This window comes from Camelus bactrianus, chromosome 33 (assembly GCF_048773025.1).
Source record: "Camelus bactrianus isolate YW-2024 breed Bactrian camel chromosome 33, ASM4877302v1, whole genome shotgun sequence".
In the NCBI taxonomy this organism is placed as follows: domain Eukaryota; kingdom Metazoa; phylum Chordata; class Mammalia; order Artiodactyla; family Camelidae; genus Camelus; species Camelus bactrianus.
The window spans coordinates 13,269,200-13,278,428 of record NC_133571.1 but is presented as its reverse complement, the minus strand read 5'-3'; positions in this window follow the sequence as shown (position 1 = coordinate 13,278,428).

The window sequence follows — 9,229 nt, the reverse complement described above, 5'->3', positions numbered from 1 at the left end:
AAGTGAATGAATTATACAGGTTGTGAATGCTATGTTAATAAAGCTGTTAAAATTTTTTTGTAGGACGAATGAATGAATCTGCTTCTTCTGATCACTTCCTGGCTCTTAGGAGAGACAAATCAGGTGAGACATGCCCTGTAAGCTGGTCACTGTGCCTGTGTATCTGGACGGGACACTATTCTGGAAATGCACAATTGATGCAGACATCTAGGTACATGCCCCACCCACCTCTGGGATTCCATCCCCATGGAGCTCACCCCCCCCCCACCCCCGGATGCTGTGGGAGATCTCCTGGGAAGGGTATCCAGGATCCAGGCCCAGGTGGGCCCACTGGAAATTTCTCTCCAGCTCTCTACAGCTAGAACAAAGCATTTTCTTAGTCACTGGGCTCTGTCACCCTGCCCGGGGTAATTCCCTTCGTTAGCCCCTCTGTGTGTGTCATCCACACATGTGGATAATTATGCTAAACTTGGGGCTGATGATGTGGGCCACATTGCATCACACCAGCCTTGGCCCAGTGAAGACTGGGAGAACTGGCTCTTCCAGATGATCGGGGCAAGTGGAAAGCCAGGGCACCCAGCGCTAAGAGGAAGAGGGGACACTGGTGTCTCAGGAGGGCTCTCTGGTCTCCCTCACTCCTCACCCCAAAATTGGAACCCAGAGCAGGTGGGGCCATGGAGCTGAGGACGGCTGGCTGGTTGGCCTTGTGTTTAGCCTTGAAGCAATGAACTTGGGATAGCAGGGCCTGTGGTTTGGTGTGGAACCAAAGAAGCCTTAGGCAGCCTTCAGACTCCGAGGTGCAGGTGGAGGCCTGGGAGGAAAGGCCAAAGGCAGGAAGTGGGTCTTTAGACTCCTGGCCTCTCAAAGCCTCTGCCACAAGATGTCAGAGGGTTACCCTGTGATCAGAAGTTTAAGAGAATGATTCAGGAAAGAGGATTTCTGAGGTTCTTCCAGTTCTGAGATTCTGTGAGTCTGACTGCAAACATCCACTGAGCACTTGGTCTGTGCCCAGCTCTACGCACACCGTCTCTGTTCTTACTCACAAAACCCGATGAGGTGCATCCTACTCATAGTAATTTCCCTTTGCCGTGGGAAGGGCAGTGGAAGCAATCTTGTTAAGCAACTTCTGATAGGTGCATAGTAGAGATTCAATAAAGACTTGTTGACTGACTAACTGATTGCTTAGATTTGTGCTAGACATTGTGAGGGGGTGCAGAAGAATTGTATCAGTCACTTAGTGAATATTTATTGAGTGCATATTATAGGCAACATATTGGCCAATCTTGGAAGGGAGACCAGACTTAGGTTTTTAAATGCCGACAATTAATTCAGGTAATTCAGGTAAATATTGTCCAAAATGAATGAAATAACATTGTGAAATAAGAAGAAATGTATTGGTCTCCACTCCCCCCAGTTCCTGTCATAGGGCTCCTAAAACCCTTGTAAACAGGACTCCAGGAGAATCTTCTGTTTTAATAGTCTTTGACCTTGGTTCTTGACACAGAGCTCCTAAAACTCTTAATTTCCTGGGTGATGGAGTGTCTTTTGTTCTAATGCGCAACTCTGGGGGGCTCTTGAATGGCTCTTGGGTTGGGGCTGGTGTGGCAATTAACTCAGACACCTCACATCAAGAAGGTTCAATATGTATTAGTTATTCTTTTTCTGGTAGCAAAGTCCTAAGGTGAGGAGGACGAGGATGGAGGGGAGTGAGGCTCCTTGTGAAAGGGTGAGATTTGTGAGGGCAATGCTGGCCTGAGTAGTACCTGGTACATGACAGGTGCACAGCAAATAGTTGTTTATAGATATATAAAAATTAAGCCAGATTTCAGGGGCAAAGTGAGAAGGCTTTGATTTGGTAAATGGAAGGGAACACATCTCAGCCAAACAGTCCATGCACTAGCCTTAAGATCGTGGGTCCTGCGCCTTCTGTTTTGACTCAAGAAAGGGATCCAAAAGTTCCCATGGACAGTATTGGATGCAGCCTACTAGTGGGTGGTCCAAAGGGCAGTCGCAGCACAAAGGCCAGGAGAATCTGGAGGTCTTCAGGGAGGATTTGGGAATTAACTGGAAACCTTGTCCTGCCCTGTGTAGTGGCCTTCACATGGTGCTTCTGTGATTAAGGGTCTCCATCAGGAACTGCTAGAAACATCAGGACCTCTCAGTGTGGGAAAACTAAAGCTGAAAAAAACACCCAATATGAACCTATAAAGCTTGGAAGGCTGAACTGAATTCTGATGTGTTAAAAAGGGCACATCCAAGAGCGAAGGTAAACTGTAGGGAGATCTGTTTACATAGAGTTTTAAGCTTATAGTAATAATGTCAGGTGTCCTTGAAGTACTGAAGCGTTTCACAAGAGCCATCTCACGGTCTCATTTGCTCTCTGAGGGGCAGGCAGAGTGGACCTTATCATTGCTGGATCACAGGTGAGAGAGCGAAAGCGAAGTAATTTGGTCAAATTTCCACTTCTGAGAAGGAGCCAAGCCAGGTCTGGACCTGCGTCAATATGCATTTTCCCCTAAGAAGTGCTATAGACTGGAAATAAGGATGGTTTCAAGGGAAGTGTTCATATCTGCATGAATTTTATGTTGATCATAGCTATTAAGGACCCCCAAAGCTGTTTGGGATGTACCAATGTAACGTGAAGTGCACAGAGTTGGAGGCGCTTTGACTGCAGCCAAACTCAGCCAAGCCACCAGCCAGGAGCCTTGGCACCTCTCTGGGCTTTTGCCAAATTGTTACCTATCATGTCTACCTCGGAGGGCTGTCGTAAGAGCTAGAGAAGATAAACAGAGAAAGTGCTTTGCAAATGTGATTATTCAATATCTTACTACACCTGTGCATAAAGAAAAATAATCATATTCCTTTAGATTAATTTGCTTTAAACTGAGAAGTCTTTCGAGAGCTGAAAAAGCAGAAAGGCTCATATTTTCTTTCCAAACTCTGAATAACCTATAGGAGAAATGGAAAAACAGAGCTGCATGCTCAAATAGCTAAAGTTTCTCATGTTAGCTAGATTTAAAGTCTGGATAACTTTGTATCTTTAAAAAAAGTGATTCATATTGGAAAAGCAAAGAGCTTAAAAGGCAAAACGTTGCCCTTTCACTGAGCAAACCATATAAACATCTTTCTTTTGGTGACAGTTGGCAAAACACAGCAAGATTAATCTGGGGACCTGCAGGGGTTCACCTTCAATGACTTCACACTTATCATCTGCTCAAGTAAAAACACATCTGAAGCAGCTGAAAAAAATGAAGCTAGGAAAAGAATTGCATCAAAATGAAGTATTCCTTTTAAAATACTCTGAATTGTAAAAAAACATAAAGGTTCTAACAAGGAAGTGCATATTTAGCATCTTAAACTTTATGACCAAAACAGTTGAGAGCCAAGAAAATTTAAAAAATATAATGACCCATTATACTTGTCTATTACAGCTGACATTGTCATGGTGAGATCATAGACGTGAAGACAGAAAATGTGCATTTGAGCATAAGCTCCATCCTTCCTAGCTGTTGACTTATGAAGTTTATTTCTCTGAATCTCTGCTTCCTTGTTGCATAAAGCAATTGTGTTCTGAGAATGAAGTGAAGTAATACACAGGCAAGTGCTTTGCAAATCTAAGTTATTATTTCCTGGTGTTCTTTTTATTTTTAACCATGAAAATATATATATGTGTGTGTGTGTGTGTGTATATAGTTTCTCCTCATAATTTTTATTTATTGCACTGTGCACCTGTTTTTGTTGTCTCTCTGGGTTCTGATTACCCTTTGGTTCCTGTCTTTCTGGGCAGCCTTTGGTGGCATTTTCTTCTTTCTCAAGATGTGACTCCATTTCTCTCTGTCAGATTCCCTGTTCCTCAGCTCTTCTGCAAGGATCGCCCCACTGCCTGGTCACCTTTGTTGACTCTCTTGTCTTGTGCCCAGCCTCTCTTCTTAGAGACCTCTAGGCTCTCCCGAGTTGAAAGGGATGTCAATTTTCAGAGATGAGAAGGCTGAGCTCTGGGCCCCTGGGAAGAAGTTTTTCAGTAATAACAGAGCAGCAATAAAAGTCGAGTCCCAAGTCTTAGCCCAGGGCTTTCTCTACCAAACTGCCAGCGAAGGACCCTTTTCTCTGGACTTTGGATTCAAAGCATAAGTCTTAACACTCTCCGCACCTGCCCAAACCACTGTTTGTTGTTCAACCAAATTTAGCAATTATATCATTATCACCATGGCTATTTATCAGTGGGCACTGTGTATCAGGTCCCATGCCAAATGTTTTATACAAGTGGTTTCACTGAATGAACGTGAATACTCTATCTGAGAGGAGCCATGATCCTCATTTGACAAAACTGAGGTTCTGAGACGGGGAGCAGTCTGTCCAAGGACACAGAGGTATTACCTGAAGAACTGATTCCATGACCGACTTCAAAGTACAAGCACTCAACACTCAGCTGCTCCGAATGTTCCTCTGAGGCCCATCTTGCTCCCCTCGACAGCCCAAGTGTTGGGCTGTCTTCCTGCCTGTCTTTCTCGTGTCTTCTACAATTTCACCTCCTCCTCCAGAAACCCTCCTTAGATGGGTCAGAGGGAAGTAGAGACGTTCCTATCTGGATGTGGGAGTCTCCTGGCCACAGCAGTAAGCTTCTCATTTGTCCTGTCTTATCCGGTGAGTATTGGACGGTGGCTGTGTGCAGGTGGACCCACGTTTGCCTCTGCTGGGCTTAACCCCCACCTATCTGTCAGCACCACTGGTCTGTCATCAGCTGCTTCAGTTCTGTGGAAAACTTAGCAGCAGCCCGATGTTAGTTCCAGTGAACCACGAGTTGGTTTTATCTTAAGGGAGAGTCCGTGTAAACATGGCTGTGGGCACCCTGGCCTGGGGCCCACACTTCAGGGGGATCATCATGCCCGTGGGCCTGGTTTTGGAGAAACCCATGGAGGTAAGAGGACTTGAAATTGCCTCACACCAGTAACATGTGAAGGAACGAGTGTGTTCAGGGGGGAGAAGTGTCGGCTCAGAGGGTCACCAGACTGCTCTCTCAAGTGTGAGAAGGGCTGTCATGCCGAAGTGGGATCTGACATCTGCAGAGTGTCCCTGAGAAGGAAAAGCCGGGCTGGGCTAACAAGATAACTCGTAAATCTAAGTGTAACAAGTGTCGGATTGCTGATCTGAGTTCTGCTGGGCTAACTCGTAAATCTGAAGTTTAGTGTCAGTTTACTGGGCTAGCAAGCTAACTCGTAAATCTAAGCTCAACAAATGTCAGTAACGTGATCTGTTCCTAATAGATAAGTTCCAGTGTACTGATTCCTTGGTATTGCTGTTCGAGCCTTATTGGCTAATAGCCCCATACTTGTAATTAACCCTATAAAACCCCACGCACACATCTTGGAGGTGCTCAGAGCTTCGGAGCAGAAGCCCCTCTGAGCCCGCCGGCGTAATAAATCTGAGTACTCCAACCCTCCGAGTGGTGCTTGTTTCTTGGCTGGCCTGTCATTTCCGTAACATCCCCATGGAGGGGAACTAGAAATTCAGAGAGATGGGTGTGGGTGAGTCATGAGGAAGAGCAGCTGCATCAAATCCTTTGGAAACAGGTGGCCCCCAGACAGAATGCTCTCCAGATGGTGGTACTTTCCACTCCAATCTGGCGCAGCTGGGCAGCCACCAGGTAGAGGTGTCACAGAGTCCACCGGAGAGGACTCAGCTGCTCTGATCTAGGACATCCTGGAGGTCAGGGCCAACCTTCCTCACTGCCCGCTGTCCCCTTCTCAAGGGGGTCGGGGCCGGAGTGTGCTAAGGGAGTCCAAGGTTCTGCCAGAGGCTTCTCACTCGGTTTCTTACATCTCATCATGGATTTTTGGTGATGCAACCAGAACAATGATGGTTATGGGGAGAAGAGCAGGGTTTGGTCCCTCTCTGCCTACTGTTGGTACTAAACAAGACACAGAGAGGCAGCCAACTCCACGGCTACGGGGAATGCTGGCTCCTGGGTTTAGGGTTCTAGACTCTGAGACATCAGCCTGCTGTGGGGTCATTAGGGGGTCCTTTTGGGAAGCTCAGTTTTCTTGCCCACATTAATTTTTTGGTTTTTCTCCTGGGTGTGTCTGGCCTTCCACCCGCCCCTGTCCCCATTACTCAGCCAAGAGGTCCCATATCCGCTGGGTGTGAGGAGCCTCAGAGTTGCGCCACCAGCAGACTCCCCTGAAAACTTCTCTTAGCGCTTGGCTGAGGGGTCAGCTGGAACCAGGAATGCTGTTTAGGTTTATAGGCTGTTTCCTCTTGGCTTGAAAAGAATATTGCCACCCTACCCAGCCGCCCCTTATAATATCCAGGAGCACCTGTATCCATGCGCCTGGCCTGGGTCTGCTGATCTGGGTTCAGGCAGGAGCGCTGCACTGGGAGCTGGGCGGGGGGGGCAGGGGGCTTGGCTCTGGGGTGGGGCAGGTGTCCTGCCTAGGGGGTCTCTCCTGGTGACTTATTCCCTGGAGGGTGGATTTGGTGTCTCCTCTCTGCCTGGCCACTAAGTACATGGTCTGTGTCCTGGCACCCGTCAGGCCTGGAGGGACACCCCTCTGTTGAGCTCTGAGTGATGGAGAAGCTCAGAAATGGGGTGAAAAGTGGGGAGGGTACTTGAGGCTTCCACGGAGGGAGCAAGGAGGAAATTCGGGAGTGCGACTGATGAAGGCGGCCTCAGGAACCAGGACCACTGACAACCAGGTGGGGAAAGAGTGACCTAGGGTCCTGTTTCTCGGTCTGCAGCCCTAGGAAGGGGCTTGCAAGGCAGGGGTAGTGGTAGTGGGGCGGCCCCGAAAGCAGAGTGGTGGGAGTTTAATCTCAAAATCGTACTGAGATTTCTGTCACTCCTCACTCTCTTTGCAGAGGCTGCCTCGAGCCCCGTGCTTGTTTGCATGGAGGATGTATTTTATGTAAAATGCTCTCCATTTCGAATGGAAACGACCCATAGGTGGGAAAGGACCAGACTATGAAGGCCTGGGGTCCCTACTGCTGCTGCTCACCTCTGGGTGGGGAGTAGCGGTGGGTCAGGGCTCTGGAGGGAGGAATGTGGGGAGGCAAAGGAAAGGGGGTGGTCAGAGGGAGGTGGAGATGGTATGGACAGCTGTCTCCTCCCCTCCAAGGAGACAGGAAAGGGCAGAGCCAGGGCCAGGTGCAGAAGTCAAGGGCAGGGGTAGGTCTCCAAGGCCAGCTCTGTTGGGGGAAGAGTTCACATCTTATGCCACCCCAGCTCCGACCCCTCTAGAAATAGGAAAATTACTAGCAAAGAATTTCATGCTTCAGTGTCCCCTGGCTGAGCCTCCCCAGCCCCAACACAGATAATGCGTGTTCTCCCGGGCAGGGTCCCTGTCCTGTTCTTTCTTACCCTCACCTCCGGCAGCTACTCCGGGGCCTGGTGTTGAGCTGTCGATGCTGATTGAACTGAACTGATGGCTGACAGGGAGTTCCGTGTGGTCAGATGGCTTGGTCAGCAAGGACCCTGGGACAACTTGTGTCTCTGATGGAAACCAAGGAACAGAGCAAGAAATACAACCAACATTTCTGCAGAGACTCCCCAGTGCTGGACACATTCTCTGGTTGGATGTGTAATCACCATCTTCCAGAGGGTGAGTCTGAAGACCTCCAAGTTCACACAGCTGGCCTTCACCTCAGAGTTGTGGTTTCCATCCCTCCCCGGACTGGCCCAGAACCCCAAGCCTGAGCTCTTTCCAGAGGATGATGGGACCTTTAGAGAACAAAGCTAAAGGGGACCCTGGGAGGCCAGTAGTCTGCCTGAGGGACAGAGTGGAGACCCTCAGGTCTGGTTTATGGAAGGGAAGGCCCAATGACAGCCTCCAGCCTCATAGTCCTTGGTGGCCCGAGTGGGTGTGGGTATCTCTGTAGGGGAGAGGGAAGAGGAGGCACTGAGGACATAATTCAGCATCTCCTCGGGACTGGAGGACCACCTGGGAGGGGTCCCTCTGCCATAGCAGGCTGATTGACGGGGAAGGAAGGGGATGGGGACTGCAGCTGAGCTCTCCTCTTGGGAGCGCCAGGGCAAGGACCCCCAAGATAACCCAAGATTGGAGAACCCCGCATCCCTGCCTGGCCCCTGCAGGATTTTCCTCCTCCATCCTTCTGCCTCTGGATTCAATTTCCCTGAAGACACCCTAAGCCAGAGCAGACAGTTTCCATTCTGAACTACAAGTTTCTGTTTTCTTGCACGTAAATGGGGAGAATAGTAGTCATTTCCTTTGTCTTGGCTTAAATGTCACCTCAGTGAGGCCGTCCCTGCCTGTTCTGTTTCAGATTGTGACTCTGCCTCCCCAGCCCCCTTGATTCCCTTCCCTGCTTTGTTTTGCTCTTCTGAATGTCCCGCTTTCTAACATACTGTATTATCTATCTGTTCTCATCATTGTTACCGATCTGGTTTTTATTCATTTTTGTCTGCCCTGCCCCCACCCCGAATGCTGGTGCCATAAGGCAGGGGTCTGCCTGCTGTGTTCTCTGTGTCCCCAGCACTTGGAACAGTGCAGGAACATAAGAAGCATTCAATAAATACTTGTTGAATGAATGAGTGAAGGATGGAGGATAGGATTGTTGTAAAAGCATTAAGTGCATTGCTGGATGTAAAGCATTCCTTAGGACCCCCAGCATCTTATTTCTGTTGCTTCTGCTATTGCTGGTTGGATGTGACTTGTGAGGATTCCTCAGCCTCTTGGCTCTCTGTTTCTCCATCTGTGAAATGAGGAGACTGAATCACTAAATGATCTCTGAGCTTCCTTCAATCTCTAAAAAGTCTGCACTTCTGTGATCTTTGTGCCCCCACATGCTCCGAGTCAGGAAAGTTCTTCCCAAAGCTCATTTTCTGCCATTCTCTGCAGCACCTCTGCTGGGTGTGGAGGTGCTAAGTGTCCCTTCACAGCAGCTCCTCCTCTATTTCTTTTGACTGTGAGCATCAGGAGACGGCAGAGGTATGGGACCACGAGTCAGCTCAATATTCCTTGGGATGGTTTCCATTCCAATATTTACGTGTTTTATTTTCATTGGTTTTCGTGTGTCGTTTCATAACAGCTTATTATTTTCAACAGAGGCAACAGTTCATTCTGTGCATAATTAGTAGCTATTTGCTTTTCGTTTTCTTCTTAAGAGTTTTTCTAGAAATAAGAAAAGTACAGGAAAAAAAATCTTTTGCCAGACCACGTGCCCTGATTTGGGATTTGGACACGGGGTCCTTGGAGATAAAGGTTCACGCTATCCT